Source organism: Mixophyes fleayi, chromosome 3, assembly GCF_038048845.1.
Source record: "Mixophyes fleayi isolate aMixFle1 chromosome 3, aMixFle1.hap1, whole genome shotgun sequence".
NCBI lineage: Eukaryota > Metazoa > Chordata > Amphibia > Anura > Limnodynastidae > Mixophyes > Mixophyes fleayi.
The window spans coordinates 320909842-320923207 of NC_134404.1; the positions used below are offsets into that span (position 1 = coordinate 320909842).

At 36.6% G+C, this 13366-nt stretch overlaps 1 protein-coding gene across 1 annotated transcript in view; it reads left to right on the forward strand.

The window, feature by feature from the left end:
• SRBD1 (S1 RNA binding domain 1) overlaps nucleotides 1–13366 on the forward strand; it is a 137028-nt gene that overhangs the window by 81421 nt on the left and 42241 nt on the right. The window lies entirely within an intron of this gene.

A 13366-nucleotide genomic window follows, 5' to 3' on the forward strand; every position in this document is an offset into this window, starting at 1 on the left:
TTTATTCTTCATTTATTATTTCATTTTTATTTTGTTTAGAATTTAGCAGAATTTAAAAGATTATAAAATGTATGAACAGCAATTTGTGAACCTGAATTATAAATAAAATAATAAATTACATGATTAAACACGGACACATTATATAATAAAAAAAATATTTGTTTATATTTGTCACTTATTTAGTAATTGTACAATTACTAAATAAGTGACAAATATAAACAAATATTTATTTTTTATTATATAATGTCTGTGTTTAATGATGTAATTTTAAATTACTAAATAAATGACAAATATAAACAAATATTTATTTTTTATTATATAATGTGTCTGTGTTTAATGATGTCATTTATTATTTTATTTTTAATTCAGGTCCACAAATTGCTGCTCATACATTTTATAATCTTTTAAAAACATCTGTTCAGATTTGGAATCTGATTTTATGAGCTCTCTCTCAATCTTTTTTTGTCTCTAATCTTACTGTGTGTAGCTATAATCTAAACCTGTATTACCCTTGTGCATGATTCTGTAATGTACTATTTTATTGTTAGACAAATAGTGAGTAACCTGTTTAGGGCTTAATATACAACAATAAACACTCCCATTTATTATTGAAATCTTTAAACTTTATATACAGGAATAAATCTATTTTACAATTGATTTGATTTTGAACGATGTACGAATAATTAGTTCTAAGTCCAGAACCATATCATTTTAGAATCATTTCCAAAGAGACATTCATTTTATTTATTTTTTTTTTTCAACGTCTAAAAAAAATAATTCATGTTTTAAAAGCAGTTTTCTGAATCCCAGGGTGGACACTTAAAATAAAAAAAGTTGGAAATAAAATTCAATCCAATCCAGAGACCAACTGTCCATTTAATTTAGTACAGTCTGTGTAGTTTTGTTGAAAGGATCTGATTTCATTGGAGTGTAGACATATGATATCGTGGTGATGTTCAGTAATGCTAATTGATTAATGGCTGGACACTTTTATGTAATCCTGCACAGTTGTTAACATATTTATTATATATATACCAGTCATTTGCAGCACTAAATGGCATACTTGTTCACATGGGTTATTAATTCTGTTAACTTAATATTTAACCTTTCAGGACTGTGCTCTACTTCTACAAATGCATAGAGGGGATGGGGACGGGGGTTTGGTTTTACACGGTAGAAAAATGTCAGTGGTCGTGTGGTTTTGCAGATCTGCACGTGTTCCAGGCTGGGTTGCTTCTCCCAAATGAACATGTAATGCAATCTTTTTTTTTCCTGGATAATAATGAGCTTCCACCATATCGGAAATGTTTTTTTTTTCTCATCTACCGAAAGATTAATCTTCCCGCATTCAGAAATAATTTTTACTATGTCTCCTTTTATCATAAATCTATAAGCAGATACATAAACCACTTGCACTTGTGCGTTGGTAGTAATTTAGGAAACCAAAGTTGAATTATTTAACACAGTGTGGAGGGCATTTATGAAATTGTGTGCGCTGTACCAGAAAGCACTGTCACCCGGGAGAACAGACCAGGTTCTGCCATTCTTTTTTAGTGTCATTTAGAAAATGATCCCAAACATCCGCGCACCGGAGGGTAGATTTACTGAAACCTCTAAAAAGGAAGAATGAAGGTGTCGACCGTAGTAACCACTCAGATCTTGGCTATTATTTATTTAGTACAGTGATGGGCAACTAGTGGCACTAGGGCCGTAAGCGGCCCTCTGAGCCTCCATGGCCCCTAGCTGCTTCCTGATTTATTGTTATATTTGTTTGTTGTTGTCCTTAAAAATGCCTGATGATATGTTATTACAGATACGTGTCTGTTTCTTTTATTAAATGTATTGTTTGAGTTTATTACTAAGATTAAGGGTAATGTGCGGCCCTTTTGATCGTTAGAGGTTGCCCATCACTGATTTAGTGCATTCTAGAAATGATAGCTGGAATCTGATTGGTTGCTATGGGCCTTTTCCTGTTTAGGGGTTTAGTAAACGATCGATTTTTCACAAATGTCTCATAATGTAGTGTTGGTCTTAGACATTTCATAAGTTTCAAGTGATTTGCAACGTAATATTTAAGAAGTTATGTACTAGTACATAAATAGATTAATCTAACCTATCTGATTGAATCTATTTAATGTAACTCTCCCCCCCATGTTTGAGCATTGAAGATTTCCATACAGCTGCCCTGATTGTGAGCTGATGTCACTATTATAAATGACATAATGACTACATTTCTGTCTTCCACTTCCTCTGATGCAGAAGTAGGTTTTACTGGAGCACCTTAGTTGGTGGCCTTGGCCCCTTGCCCAGAACACTGTACTCCAGCATGACGGCGGGTGAAGGGCACAGCTGCCTTCTAACATGTGTTGTCTGTTTCATAAAGGGATATTAGGATGAAGTAATTCTATGTTTAAATACGATGTATGCTTTGTAGATCTCGCCTTCTGAGTTGTGGATATATGAAAGGTACAGTGTGATTGGTGTTGTTGTGGTGTGATAACATGACCGCTGTACAGCATGGTCCTGGCCAGGTTCAGAGACGGCCCATGTGACAGAGCAATTAAATTAGGCAAAGATGGACAAGTTTGAATTTTAATCCAACTTCTTATGCATCCCACAAAAAAATCCACTTTGCTGCTTTTCTACGATGTATCTACAGTATGACAGCATTAATAAAGCATTCTGCTGAACAGCATGATTGCAAAGTTGTGTGTGTATGGATGTATGTATGTATGTATGTGTGTGTGTGTGTGTGTATATATATATATATATATATATATATATATATATATATATATATATATATATATATACATGTATGTATATATATATATATATATACATGTATGTATATATATATATGTATATATATATATGTATATATATATATATATATATACATGTGTATATATATACATGTGTATATATATATAAACATACACACACACACACACACAATTGTGCCCTTTATATTAATGCTGAATCAAAAAATACTACCATTTAAATTTAATTTTGCAAGGTGGGGGCATGATGTTTGACGGGGTTAATCTCGAAAAAATTTAGAGATATTAAGATGAAATTGGCATAAAAATCAGCATAGAACGGTCTGTGTGCTGTATGCCAAATTTCAGAACGAAAATAAAATGTATATCTCTACTTCATATACACTTTGACAATGATAGGTTTATGTATATTGTACTGTGATCCTTTTGATACAGATTATGCAATGTCATTTTTGTCCGGAAATCTAAGACAGCCTTTTTTTTGCATTGCTTTGCAAATGAATGTCATCTGTGTCTCATGTGTTAGTTATATAACACAATTATTTTCTTTTACCTTGTTGACGATGGTAATGTCTGCTCCATAAAGCTGAAAATAGTCCAAACCAAAGATGTTGCCAGCATATGAAGCTCTGGTGTGTCTCCTTTTTAAATCCAGGAAATGGATTGTAGATTAAATTACAGTCTGTATATTTCATAAGTCAACTACTATAGGTAATGCTTTAGTTGCAGTAACTGGAAGCTTGAGGGATGTGTAAAATAATGAGAAGAGATGAGCTTGGTCCATAAGGGATCATCTCAGTTGTCGCGTTATTACTTTGGAACCACTCATAAATGATCTACTTCTCACACTATAACAATCTTTCCTAAATTACTGAAATCACTAATGTAAATCAGAAGAGGATTTTTTTGTGCTTATTAAAGAACTAACTTGTAGCCTCTCTGCTGAGCAGGGCCCTGTCTATCCTTAGTTTTCACATCTACATTTATTTTATATAGCTTGAGTGTCCCTCTTTCATGTGCGCTTTCCCCTCTCTGGAAAGAGAAATGTTGCACATTACAAAACAACTGCAAAAATCCTAATTCAATACAGTATCTGTTTTGGCAGCCTACATATGTTATAGTTTGGGAGGGCTCTCAATTCATTTAAGTTTGGCAATAGCAGTTATATCAGATATAGGACTAATAGTTTAGTCAGCAATGGGAATATATTATACTACTGTATTTTAAAAAAGTATTATTTTCAAACATATACATAATCTATAAGGGTTTCAAATAAAACATTTAGATATTTGAAAAAGGCAAAAAAAAAAAATGTTACAAAATTTGGGTACGTTTATCATTATGATAGACACATGTTACCATTTGAGAGAAATTATTTATTTCACAATATTCTGTTGCTATTGGTATTTTACTTATGGTATTTCTAATTATTGTAGTCCAACACTCTTTGCAGGCTCAGTCCTTTCTGTGGCCAAACACTTCCTCATAGTGTCATAATTTCCACCATGTCCTCACTCTTTCCAACCTCAGTCAGCACCCTAGACCCATACTCTTCCCATTTTCAGTAATCTCACCAGGTTTAGACTCTTACAACCTTGGTCACCTTTCAAAGCCAATAGTTTCCAAACCCTCATCTCTAGATCTGGCTTCTACTCATCCGCATTCATCACCCTAGATCCACACTCTTCCCATCTTCAGTTATCAAACCAGGTTTACACTCTTATTACTATGGTGACCTTCCAAAGCCAATAGTCTCCAAACCCTCAGCTATCTCCCTAGATCTGTCCTCTACTCAACCTCAGTCATTACCTTAGATCCACACTCTTCCCATGTTCAGTCATCTCACCAGGTTTACACTCTTACTACTATGGTCACTTTCTAAAGCCAATAGTCTCCAAACCTTCATCCCTATATCTGGCCTCTGCTCAACCTCAGTCATCACCCCAGTATATAATTTGTACCCCTTGTATTGCAACATGCTTTGTTCAGATGCAAGAAAATACTAGGGTTAAAGACCAAAGATGGTTGCTGTTTTATGGTGCACACTCAGGACAATTAATACATTCTTGAAATAGTAAGGTTTATTATTTATTCTTAAAAACCAAAAAACAAAATTATCAACTCCTGAAGCAAAGTAAAATAATAAAATGTTAAAATGTAGACACAACTTTATCAGGATGTAAAATAATAGATTGATCAGTGGTCGTCATCCACTGAAGCATAAACATACTAGGGTGATCAGGGTAATTGTATACAAGTCCCTTACTCTTTCACACAGCAACCCTAAAAGGAGTATCCAATTTAAAAGGATTTACTCAGATGTGGGTTTTTTTCTTACCCCTTCTACTTTCTTACAGTGTGTATTGGTTACACTTCTGTGCATCCAATATAGTGGGGTACAGTAAAGTTTCAAAATAGTATAGCACCTACAGTATCAACATTGCTGTTTTATTAATCTCTGGCCCCCACGTTTATACATGGCATTCAGAGTAATTGTTGCCATAGTATTATGCAACTTCCACAATTCTCTCCGTATAGCTGTATGCTGGAGATATATTATTATTATTAATTTTTATTTATAGGGCGCCACTAGGTGTCCGTAGCGCCGTAGAGGGACAAACTAAATTACAATACGAGGAGAGACGGCACAGTACAGCAAACAATAAGCACAGTAACTCAGTGAGCTCAAAGCACAGCTAGAGGGGCGGGGGAGGGGAGAGGGAAGATCCGCATACAACGGAGCCCAAGAGGGAGGGCGCGGATGACAGGGAGACCCCCAGAGGGGAGAGGAGGGACCAAGAGGGGACGGGGGGAAGAGGGTCCTCGAGAAGGAGGGCTAGGTAGCTGGAGAGCAGAGTTAAAAGTGGTGAAGACAGGAGGAGAGATGACCCTGCTTAAAGGAGCGTACAATCTAAGGGGTGGGGTAGACAGACAGGGATCTGTCTACCCCACCCCCAAAATAATAATAATTAAAAATTGTAACTGAAAATACTGACCCTGTTGGAGACGGGGATTCTAATAATAAATAATTAGTCTAATGCACATGGCTGAAAAACACAGAAGGAAGCACAGTAAAATAAATCAAGGTGTTTAGGAAAAGTTGCAGGAGGGGTGATGTACAAGCGAATAAATTAAAATTGTCTGAAGGTGTAAAACCCCTTTAATTTCTACATTTACTAGGTATTGTGCTTAGTAATCTCTTACGTTGTTGCATTTGGACGAGCAAGGTTTTGCTTTCATTTTGCAATTTGGTATAATGTCAGTCTAGCTGCAGTCATTGGCTTTTAGCAAGTATAGGAAATATTGTTTTAGAAACTTGAATCAGATTTTATTAGATAATGATTAATATCTGCATCTGCTCTATAAATACACAATCTTTTGTGTCAGTCATTGTCTAGGGTTTCATCTTTGCCCTGCTTTCCATGACATAGTCTGATTTATATGAAATCAATTTAATAGCTACTCCAAGCAGAAATTAAAAGTCTCTTAATCCAGACTTACGTTGTTTGCTTTCACAACTGTAAGTCATAAGTAATTAATTTTCTTTGGAAAATTAGTTCAGTAACCATTCCCAGTAGCATCATTTGTTGACACAAGGTTATAGATAGTTTAATATTTTTCTTCTGCACATTGGCCTCAACTTTGCAAGACCTTAAATCAAAACAAATATACATTTGCTCAACTGCAAATAATTTCGGCTTATTTCAGATGAATGTCGTCTTTATTTTTATCGTCCAAAATATGATTTCAAGAATGACGTGAAACCCCCAGGATTGAACTTCCAACCTGCAGGGAAATTATGTTTTTTTTTTCTGTTGTGATAGAAAAAGCTACATAAATCTGTCAGTTAAAGCTTTAATACAAGTGTTTCTCCAGTTTGTTATTCTAGTAGGTTGAAGGTTTGTAGGTCCTTTGTTTTGTGGTTTAGTGGAGAGTTTTGTGCATCATGTCACTTTCCCATTAGAGTACACTGAAATACTGCAGGATAAGTGCAAGCTTTGCAAATTATCATCATCATTTATTTATTTATATAGCGCCACTAATTCTGCAGCACTGTACAGAGCTCACTCACATCAGTCCCTGCCCTAACATACACATAGACTGAGAGAGACTAAAGGCATTTTAATAGCAGCCAATTAACCTACCAGTATGTTTTTGGAGTGTGGTAGGAAACCGGAGCACCTGGAGGAAACCCACACAAACACGGAGAGAACATACAAACTTCACACAGATAAGGCCATGGTCGAGAATCAAACAAATGACCCCAGCACTGTGAGGCAGAAGTGCTAACCTCTAAGCCACCGTAATGGAATGATTGTTATAGATTTGGTTAGTCATGTGAAACCCCATTGTTAGCTAGTTTAAGTCAGAGGTAGACAAGCTGATGCTTCTGGTGGTTGTGGAAGTAGAGGCTGACAAGGCTTGCTGGGGCTTGTAGCTGCACTGGAGAGCCATGGGTTATCCAAGCTTGGTGCAAGGCATGGAATCTTCTGCTATAATAAGATATGTGTGTGTGTATGCATGTGTGTATATATATAAGTTAACCCGTGCATGATACTCATGCATTCTAGTCAAATCAAACTACTTAAGGTGTTAAAAAGGTTCTTGTCATGCATTTGGGCCATAGCCCAGGCCTCAACCACCAACCACTCCCCACTGTCACCCCCGGCAACCACCAACCACTCCCAACTGTCACTTCTCCTTCAAGAAATATATATATATTTTTTTAAAATCTTTATAAACACTTTTAACAATTAACAAATTAAATTAACAAATTAAAAACATCTTAGTATACCAAATTTCAGCCCTTTCTGATTTTTTTTTTCCCACACACACTAAGCATTTAGTAGGTCAGTGTATAACCTTGCCCAGCAGGTGGCGCTGCAGCTTGGTTTTATTTTTTCCACACACAGACAGACTAACACACGCCTCTAAGCATTATATTATAGACAAGTTAACCCGTGCATGATACTCATGCATTCTAGTCAAATCAAGCTACTTAAGGTCTTAAAAAGGTTCTTGTCATGCATTTGGGCCTAGCCCAGGCCTCCTCAGGGGAAGATCGTTACTTCCCGACGCAAGCGCCCTTTTTAATGTGTGTTCATGAGGTAAAATTACCTCACGAAAATGAGTTTGACCCCTCAACTCGTAAATTTAGCCTTTACTACCCCTCCCACGGGGGGAAGGGGGGATGATGGAAGTTAACTGACTTGACTATTCTAATTTTTTGTCAAATAATGTCAGTATACCAAATTTCAGGTCAATTGGATGAGCCCTTTCTGAGAAAATAGTTTTTTCCACACACACACACACACACACACACACACACACACTAACGCACGCCTCTACACATGTGTGTTCATGAGGTAAAATTACCTCACGAAAATGAGTTTGAGCCCTACCAAATTTCAGCCCTTTTTGAATTTTTTTCCCCACACACACTAAGAATTTAGTAGGTCAGTGTATAACTCTGCCCAGCAGGTGGCGCTGCAACTTGTTTTTTTTTTTTCACACAGACAGACGCCACTAAGCATTTATATTATAGATATATATATATATATATATATATATATATATATATATATCTCTATACACACACACACACACATATATATCTATATATGGAATGCTTTGGGTCAAATGTACTTGTCTTGAATTAGCATGGTTATCTAAATACTAAAGCAGGGGTTCTCTATTCGAGTGGAGTACCCCTGCAATAAAGCAGAGATACTAGGAAAATAGATAGTTGGATGTTGTCAGGCCATAGACTTGGCACTCCACCTTATACCTACCCTCTCAATGATGACACACACACATGTCTCCTGTGAACAGCCAGTACATTGCAGCACTCAGAGGGAAGGACCACTTCTGTAGATACTAACAGTTTGAACAAGTGAGGAAAGGGAGCATGGAGGACTGTTGAGTGGTGAATTGAAAAGGTGAAATGTTGCCATGATGGGGCTTTGTGAAGACATGACGGTCTATATGGTAACATGACTGGGTAACATTATGGCATTGTGGGCTTATATGGAGGCATGGTGGGGATTCATGGAGCCATTATAGGACTATTTGAAACGATGATGGGACTAAAAGGTGGCATGCTGACTCTACAACATTGTATAATGTGGCTTCATGGCATCATATGAATGTGGTGACATAACCTTCATAGCATAATGACAGCATACAGTGTTATGTTCAGGCTGAGTTGTATCATGGTGGGCATATTATATAGTAATATTACAGGTCTGTATATAGTCCTAACCTGCTTGATCACTTTTGCTAGCATAGAGTATCATTCGTATATATCATGACTATAATTCTGTGGGTGCAATGAATACCTATTGCAAGTAAGTAGGATCGTATTATTAAAACGTGCAGCACATGTTTTACGCTAATAAATAAAAGTATCAAATACGTTGAAGAAGGTAGAGTCCTAGATTATCTATTCCACGCATCTATAGGATAGCCATACATTTCAGGAAACAGTTCAGATCCTCAAGTAAGCAGATCCCTGGTACCAGAATTCACTAAAAATAAACTATATTTCATTCCTCATCCTGGTTTCAAACTTCAGTAACGGCAATAACACTCATTTAATATGATATTTAATAAATATTCCAGCAGAGCCATACAAGATACCATTTATAGACTATGTGCATATTTTTATTTACATCCCTCTGTTCTGATTTTTGACAGGAGAAACAGTTCGTTGTATCTCTATGGAGACGCTTGTTTATTACACACAGAAGTGAGTGACAGAGCAGGTTTGGGGAAAGTAGGCCTGGTACCTGTTCCGTACCTGAACCTATACGCGCTGTGTGTGTCATCTCTCCATAGAGATTAGTGGTATCTGCTCATAACGCCCTCTCTCATCCTTTCTACCACCAAAAACCATCAAGTGGAAACAGTTATAAAAACTGCCTTATCCATCGCCCTTGATATTATTACAGCTTTAGTCTACATCAGAGTCACTTACAGGTCTTAGCCAACAAGGTTGAACTGAAAGGGAACTAGTTAGAAATCTACTTCATACATTAACCATGTGTGTCTGCTGTTCTTTGTATCTGTAGTCTTCTTTGTACAAATATATACAGCGCTTGTATGTTTAATCCATTTTACTTTAGGTCCATATCGGTTTCCATCTAATCTGGTAATTTAATATTTCACTCCCCCTGTGGTTTTCTGTAGGTTTACATACTATTCCTATGGTGAGAAGTGATATATTCATTGAGGTTCTCGCACAGGTTTATAAGAGATGCAAATCACAAGCCCATTAATCACATTTTTATGAGACTCTTGTGCATATTTACAAACCCCAGTAACTGGAAATTGAGTTTTAATTCTCCATTGAAATGCACTTTTTAAATATTATTTTTTTGTGTTAAAAGTACATAAAAGTGTCACATACAAAGTGTAATAAAAACAACAAGAATAGAAAAAATAAGACTGGCATCAAAATGAGCCCTAAAGCTATTCCATAATCAGATGTTGCAATAAGATTCATGTACAGGAGATCTACGAGGACTTTTGGTGCTAAAGGCAGACCCGCAAAATGAAATGCTTACGGTTTTTCCTTTCCTGCGTTTGGTAAAGTGCACCTCACCCTTGTGCTTGCTGGACCCCAGTATACTAGACTGACCCCAAATCATGAAACACCCCTTGTAATGCTGCAGGGGATGTTCATGTTCCCGTAATCAAGAACGTTCTTGAGTACTTACTCAGTACTGCAATGGATTGTGGGTGTTTAGTCTTAAGACAGGACTGGTAACTTTGGCTTCACCCAATGTATATCCCTCCTAGGTTTTCTTTCAAATGAAAACAGATTCTGAGAACTATTTGTTATCAGGTTTAGAGCACTGAAAAGCAGTTTATGTGCTTCTAATTAATTTGTGACTACATTGGTATTCGCTATGCTATTTAGTGATTAAAGCCTAGGGGAGAGTGGCTGAACGTTTTTCGAATTAGACCAAGCCAGTGATTCCCAAACTCTGTTCACAGGGGTGCCCCGGCCAGGGCTGGTGGTAAGCAAGGCGGGGGATTACTTGGTAATTATTTTGGATTAGGGGTGCCTTGAAAACATCATGGAGACCCTAAGGGTGCCTTGAACTGAGAAAGTTTGGGATCTATTGAACTAAGCCATAAAAGTGACCATTTCATATATAAACTTGGGGTAAAATGCAGCGTATAAAAACTCACCTTCACTTTCTGCTGCAGCTGTGTTGAAAAGTAGTGTGTTAGAGTATCCTGCCCCATCACAAGCTACAAGACTCACAGGAAACAGCCACTGATCAGCCATGTGACCTAGGTCAAAAAGCTTAAATGACATAGCATGGCCTACCACTATAAGTTTGCATTGACAACAGTGGCCACATCCATCTGTTTGTATACATTATTATTATTATCTTTAATTTATAAGGCGCCACAAAGGGTCTGCAGTGCCGTACATGACATACAAAAAACAGTGCGCCATGACACAACATGATACAGAAAAACAATCAATTTGAAGGGAGCTTATGTGTTACTAAGGAGACTGCAAGCCATGCCCTTACATTTAATAAAGGTTAACACTTCTTTGTACTCTCTCTCTCTCTCTCTCTCTCTCTCTCTCTCTTATTCTTCATGCTGTAATGTATTTACTGTTTCCAGCAATGGAATGAGATAGGTAATATGCAAGGCAGATCTAGTTACATTTAAACAATTCAGTTACTGTATTTAACATATGTTATTCAGCTATATAATACACTAGATGTGATAGATATTCATTTCTGATACAAAGTTTCCTTGCTCTTTAAAAACTAGCCTGCCCCAAATCAAGTCTCCCCTAATGTCCTAAAAGTAAAATGAAACAGTGATACCTGTCACAGACGTGTGGTTTGTATTAATGAAATATTATAACAATGTTCTAGGTGATGTCAATAGACTTGTTTAATTGGCGGTGTAGAGAAATGATCCAGTTCAAGAACTATTTTGGTGCACACTGACCTACATTGTGTCGGGGCATTAAGAAAGTTTTTTTTAAAAAAAAATTCAATGTCATAGCACCATATATTATGCTGGCTACACTTGTCCTTAAAATGAATCAAGTGCATGTCAGTTTCTATATATGGATTGCATTACTTCTTTCAGCACATACAGTTGTCACATTAACACAGCGCAGGCTGTTTCTTGAGTTCCGCTAGAGCCAGATGTCACTGCAGAATTACAGACCCTCAAACACAGAGAGAATTACAAAGAAAATATCTTGTGACAAATGGAAAACATTTTTCTTGCTGATAAATCTTTACTGTTAAACGTACTTAAAGAACTAGAGGCTACAGTAAATTCTACTCGCAACCAAGTGCTGTATTTTAAAAGGGGAACGACATCAAAGAAGTTTATTAGTGGGGTTTTCACTGGTGTTGGGTAAAATAAAGTCACATATTAAATAACACAAGTTATAAAAGTTGCATTGCCCCCTTGGTCCTATTGATTTTATTGCTACATTGGTGGTTACTTATATTATTGGTCCGTATCTTGCTAGCATGATTTCTGCTCGAAGCGCACGTTATAAAGTAGAAAAAGTGTGGTTTCTTCCCTTGAATAGCTTTAATTTATTGGCGTGCTTGTAAACCCCTCCAGCTTTTCAGAAATATGTTGAATTCTATTTGTTTTTGTTGCCCAGCGAAACGACACAGCTCTGCTGTGCTCCAGCTTTGTGGTATATCCCACGGCAACTAAAATAAACCACTGTACCATAAATATATAAATATATATATATATATATATATATATATATATATATATATATATAAAACTTAAGAAGAAATATAAAACTATTTATTTAAAGTTGAGAACATTCCCAAGCCAAAAAGTTAAATTCACCGGAAGGTGGGTGGGAAATTCATTTTGGACAGAAGTAAACAACATCAGGGGGTAAATGTAACAAGCTGAGAGTTTTCCGGCGGGTTTGAAAAACCAATCAGATTCTAGATGTCATTTATTTAGTACATTCTGCAAAATGACAGCTAGAATCTGATTGGTTGCTATAGGCAACATCCCCACTTTTCAAACCCGCCGGAAAACTCTCAGCTTGATACATTTACCCCCAGGTCTTGTGCCTCAGCTGCCTATTCTCCTGGGGTCCTCCTTACCTGGACTAACTTTCCAATTTAGGGCTCTTTCTAACATCATAATCACTGTAAGCCATAACTGTAGCCTGTCGCTATTGAATTTACCAATTGCTAAGTAACAAGCTGCTAATAAGCTAAGTAAAATTGTAAAGGTGAAGTCATTTAGTGTATTTTACTCCTGTTAAGTATGTTGGAATTTGTTGGGCTATTTTAGTCGCAGGGTAAATCTCTGTAGCAACAGTGACACCTACTGGTTGTAAAAAGCAGACTAGTATAATTATGGCTCCAACATTCCTGATTAGAAAGTTGGGACATATATTATCATTATTATTATTACCAACAAGCCAGCCACATGACAACGGCTGCACAGCCATTTAACACTTATTAAGCACATCTCTTATACCTATGATAAAGTTAGAATGGCCAACTGAAATTGGGACTGTTTGTTATGCCAAACTTAAGTAGGGAACATCA